The sequence below is a fragment of the Thunnus albacares genome, chromosome 14 (assembly GCF_914725855.1).
Source record: "Thunnus albacares chromosome 14, fThuAlb1.1, whole genome shotgun sequence".
NCBI lineage: Eukaryota > Metazoa > Chordata > Actinopteri > Scombriformes > Scombridae > Thunnus > Thunnus albacares.
The window spans coordinates 28,471,131-28,477,376 of record NC_058119.1 but is presented as its reverse complement, the minus strand read 5'-3'; positions in this window follow the sequence as shown (position 1 = coordinate 28,477,376).

Sequence of the window (6,246 nt, the reverse complement as noted above, 5' to 3'; positions counted from 1 at the left end):
TAAAATCAATGGAAACAAAATTCTCAAGGAGACACCAGATGAATAGAATTTATGAAGCAGATTAAATTCCTGCTACAGAACGTGACCCTAAAAGCAACATAAAAATCTTTTTTTTTTAATCTACTGTCAGATATGAAAATGCGTTTAAACACTTATCATGGCAGAAGCCTAAAACTATGCCTGCAACAAGAACTGTTTAAATGTGTCACATTTCCTAGAAAAATCAAAGCAGTTAATGAGAAATAATTATCTTTCTCGTGATCACGGTGCCCTTGAGCAAAGTGAAACTCATCCCTCTAATCCTTTTATGCTCTTAGATTTCCACAATCTGTGATGTTCACTGCATGTCAGCAGTTATTTTGTCTTGTTGTTTTTTTACTCTTTGGTGTACCCAATGACTCCCTCCTCCTTTCCTACATTTCCCAGAATGCCTTCTGACAGCCTCTAAAGGAGCATGAACTTGTGGCATTCAGGTGTGGGTTGTTGGGTTGTTTTATGTAGGTAGAGACAGCAATAGTATAAGCAAAGGAACATACACACATCCATGAAAATGCAGCTGAAACAAAGCACAAAGCACAGATATATTCTTAATATATTCTTAATATACTGTATAATACTGTCATATTTCCCCTGGATCATCGGAGCTGTATCCCCTCAGGCAGTTGAAATCACTTTTTTTTAAATGTGTGGCTTCATGCTTAGAAAAATAAAAAGAAGACACTTAGATAGTTTAATGATACATTTTATGTGTTAATGTTAAACCCAAGATCATATTATAAAACACTGAAAGGAGAAAAACATTAGTGGAGTCAATAAAGACAAAAGACTGGAGGCAAACAGAAAGATTTATGTGATGTATGTATACTTGTATTTCTTATTCTATGAGTGTGTATGTGTAAGTTTTTTTTGTCCAGATTTTGGTCTTGAGTTTGGGAGTCATAACTGTGTAAAATACATTTTATTTCCTGATTTACTTACTCTTTTGTCTTACAGAAGAGGATCCTTCCTTTGGAAAAAGCAAAAATGAAGAGTTAAGTATAAAATTTCAATTCTGAGTCAGTGTCATCTGGTTGTCTTGTACATTCACGGGGATAAGAGAAAAAGGTAAAATCATCACACACATGGCTCTTGCCGTGAGTGTCTGGGAGTATTAACACACTGTTCAACTGGTTGCCACCAGATGGTCGACGGTAACCAGTGAAGCAGAAACAAGGCTTGGATGTGGATTAGCTACACACATTGGCATTAATGATGGAAACAAAAATTAATCTCAAAGAAATAAAAGAAGAAAGGTGTGGAACCAGTTTTTGTTCTCCACTTCTAAAAAAGACACTGTTCTCACGAGAAAAATGGTCATTTGGTCAGATATGTTTTTTTCTGAAGAGCGACCTCTTGTTTTGTGAATTATGTACAACTCAGGAGCAAAGGAAGAGCAAACAGGATGTTGTTACACCACTACAAAAACTGTTTAAGGAAAGGTCGTGAGAGTACAAAGTATGTGACTTCCATACTGCCAGCCTGGTCGCCTGAAGAAAACGTTGGCATTTTACGCTTCTGCAAACCACAGAAACGTTGAATATGTACATTTCAACACATGTAATACGTAGCATATTAACATCCAACAAAACGTACCATATCAACATTTCTAAAGTGACGTAGTTCACATGTGATCTATATGAGCTGATCTTTCAGGAAGGGCCGATGGATGGTTAGTGAGTTTCTTGGCAGCAAGTTGGAAGTCAGCAGAGGACACGGTTCGAGACCACCTCGAAACCAATGTCCGCTTCCCGTTTCATTTGACAAAAGTGGGTGTTTTTAGCGAGATGTCAGGACATTTGCAGCCGTTTTTCTGGCAAGAAACCCAGGTGTTTTTCGCGAGACATCGGCCGTTTTTATTTTATTTTTCATTTTATTTTAATCCAAACCATGATTGTTCCCTAACCCTAACCAAGTGGTCTTTGTGCCTAAACCTATCCAGACCTTAACCACAGCATTGTCACACCATAAAACATCATTATTCAACAGGTAGAAATGTTGATATGCTACGTTTGTAGAAATATTGATATGATACATATTATACGTGTTGAAACAAATATATTCAACGTTTCTATGATTTCCAGAAACGTTCAATGCCAACGTTTTCTTCTGGCAACTGGGTTGACACCACAGACCATAGTTCACAGTCAACACTATTGAGAGAAGAGAACGCTGATACTGGACGATTCAGCAAAAACCCTGATTACATTCAACAACAACTTTGTTTAATACCCAATGCCAACTTCTTACAAAATTGTACAAGCTGCACACTCTGATTAATTTATTTGAATGTTTCAGCAAACTAAAACGGTTATCTTCATCTGTTCAAATAAATTGCATTTTTCCTCAATTTCTCATTGCCAACTTTTGAAAAATGGTTTGTGTTTGTGTTTTCTGTGATTAAAGTATGTAAAGTAAGGTTGTACATTAGTTAAGGTTTGAGGAAGATTACATTCATAGTTGAAAGACACCGATGTTGACTTTTGGTTGGAGAAAGAATGTTTACAGCCCAGGATCCAGGAATTTACACTTATATCAGATGAATGAATTGTGCACGTTACATTATGTTACTGTCACAATCTATAACTTGATTTGGGTTTTTAAAGACCATAACTATGATCTTTATCTAACCATGATCACAATCTTTGTCTTACCTTCAAGTTTTAGTAGCCTGAACTTAACCAGACTTCAATCATCACAGTGCAGATCAGAAAACTTTCAAATGACTCAATTTTGGAACAATCACTCAGTCATTTAGGTTCGAGGAGCTGTAAAAGAAATATATTTCCCATAAAAAAAAAAAAAAGATGAACAGGAGAGATGAAGTGCGAACAGTGTGAACCTGTACCTTTTTTTTCTGTTGTTGAGTAATTGCCTTTCTCAAGGACACGTAACCATAAAAATGACAAAATGACACATCACATAATGACAGCTGGCTTGTTAGCATATTTTCATTTCCTACCGTGCCCCTGCGGGACAATGACAAGGAAGATTTTGTTCCCATTGGGGAAATCTTTGAGCTCCTCGTTGAAGGAGAGTGGGGAAGTCCTGGTGGTAAGAAGAAAGACAGTAAAGATTTGTAGCAGCCAAGTAGCAACCCCCAGGGTTCAACCGTGGCTCCTAAGTAATTTTGTCTAATAACTTTTGAGGGAAATACAATTACTGCATGGATAATGTTCACAGTTATCGTGTTTTCCAGTCCGGAAAGTGCTTTAGTCTTGTACCACACAGAAGTTGTAGGGATGTGGTGAGGTCTTAAAGGACAGGTTCACATTTTTTTAAGTGTGTCTTAAAACAACAGTCAGGTGTCCATATGAACAGTGAAAGAGGTTTTCCTCGTTGTAATAATTTCTCCTGTTCATACTGGATATTAAAAGATCCCCTTCAAATGTGCTTTCAATACAAGTGATGGCGGTTAAAATCCAGTGTGTCCACTAGGGATGTACAGGGCCCCTAGTGGACACACTAGGGACCCAGTATTTGTATTTGTATTCAAATAAAAGTGGCTTAAATATCCTGTTTTTGTTTTTATTACGCTTTTAATTTTAGAAAATTAAAGTGTTACAAGTGTTTGTAAATAAACTACCTTACAAAGGTCCCCACACCGGGTCTTGAACTTCAGTCTCCCAGATCATAGACGACTGCGCTGATCACTGAGCTAAAGCAAATGCACAGACAGACCTCTACTTATTTATACATCCATAACACAGAGACAGCACAGCATGTAACATGTAGGGAGGAACTTCAAAGGCAATTATTGCTTTGCACTTTTCATTTACTACCTATTTTTTTACAATCTAACTTTGTAGAAAGGAGAAGGGGAACAACAGGTTATGGAGAGTCCCTTGGGAGCACTTTGTGTGTGTCAGTAGCTCAGCTTTATCTCTCCAACTCCAGGAGTGATGTCCAAATAAGGAAATGTCATGTAGCGGGTGGATGTGACCTGCTGAGACCTATTGATAGACGTAGGTAAAAAGACAGTAAAGTTGAAAGATAACTATGTTTCTTCAAACCACGGATATGTTGAGTCTCTACATTTCAATATGTTTAATCAGTGACGTAGTTCAGATGACATCTATATGAGCTCACTTCCATGTTAAGAGAAGGCATGTTGGGTGGTTGTCTAGAAGGTCAGTTGCATGGCACAAAGTTGCAAAAGCATCAAAGCAGCAGATACCGCTGTTCAAGACCACTGCTCACTTCCTGTTTCAACAGGTATTTTTAGTGAGACGTTGGGACATTTGCAGCCGTTTATCTGGTGACAAAACTGGGTATTTTAACCCAAACCATGATCTTACCCTAACCCTAACCAAGTGGTTTTTGTGCCTAAACCTAACCAGACCTTAACCACAGCATCATCATTCAACTGATGACGGCCATTTAATGTGGCATTAACTTACACACGAAGAGCTTAAAATTTGATCAACATTGAAATGTAGAGATTGAAATGTAGAGATTCAAAATATCCATGGTTAGCAGAAACGCACAATGCTAACGTTTTATTCTGGTGATTGGGTTGCCATCACTTACATTGTAAGTGCTTTATGAAGGGATCTTCTAATGGTCAGTATGAACAGGAGGAATAATTACAGCAGTAAAAAACCTGTTTCAGTGTTCATTTGTTCTCCTGACTGTTGTTTTAAGACAGATTTGAAAAATTGTGAACCTGTCCTTTAACTTAACCATTAAAAACATTGTAGAAAACTATTATTATATAAACAAAATTTCTACTGTGTATTCAGTAGATGCAGCACAGTTTCACATAAAGTCAATGGAAAGTTTTGCCTGGGGCAGCACAAATTGATGCAAATATGCATCTGTGCCAGTTGAAAATGACTCAACTTGAGCAAAACATTCATGGGGCTCTGCTTTATAACCGTACAGAGACGAGATAAGGAGGGAGAGAGACTGGAGGGAAATAACAGAAAGAACCAGAGTTTCTGTGAGTTATGAGGTCAGTAAGAAGCTGAACTGAACACAAACACACAGACACAGTCGGTTCGTCTTCTAACCTGCTGTTGGTACATTGGCTGTTTGGGGAGAATAAACACAAACAGTATAGAAATTCACTTCATTCTGTTTGAACACACCATCAGCAGACAGGGTTGAATTGTTCATTGATAGATTGATTGATTGATAGATAGATGTCGACTTCAAGAAAAAACGGACAATTCTCTCAACATAGTAAATACTTTTATTTTCCACATGATGTCTAGTTCTTAGTAGCTAATTTTGCTCTTTTTAGTGCGTCTTTAGCTGTGATTTTAACTTTGTTTTTGTCATTGTTTGATTGACAGGTATCTTAACCTATTACAGTCAGCTGTGGTCATTTAAAAAACTTAAAAACTACCTTTTGATTAAAAATGATTTATATACATTATTTACTTATTTATTCGCTTATTATATTGTATTCATGTTGTTAAAATTTGATTTGATTTGATTTTTTTATTATATTATTATTTTTCCCCTCTTGTCTTTGTTTTTTTAATCTATTTTATAAGTTTTTAAGTTTTTTTAAACTAGTTTTTGTTTCACTCTTTTTTTATTATTATAGTTTTTAAGTCTATTTTATTTTATTATTTTTTTATTTTACTGTTTGCTGTCTGCATGTGTTCTGTCTTATTATTGCCACATGCCAAAAGAAGACCTACAATAGTTTTATCAAACTTGATGGACTGTTGGTGATGTTTTGAATTGTTTATTGAAATGAAGTCACTGATTACATTCCACTGTCAACATCAGATTAATGCTAAACGAATGCTGATATATAATGTACGTATTAGCCAACTCATACAGTAGAAAGTAACACTAAAAGTATTTTGTATGAAGTGAGAACAAGAGAAAAGAAGATTCACACAGAAGAAGGATTAAAACTGTGTGTGTCTGTGTGTGTATGTGTGTACATTTCCTGTTTTATTTTGTTTGATTTGATCTGATGAATTACAAACAAACTCAAGCTGTGACACATTTATCATGGATGAGCGACACAAATAAGCATGCATTTCATAACATATTCTTTCATAAAAGAATGAAAAATGAAACATCTATTTTCCCAGAAAGAGAGAGAGAGATTTCTGAGGACGAGAGTGATATATATATAGAAGGAGTCCACTTACTGTAAGACAGTTGAAATATGTGAGAACAAGAAATGGCGAAATGGACATAGACAGAAGAAGAGATGCACAGATTCTTTTGGTCTCTGTCCAAAAA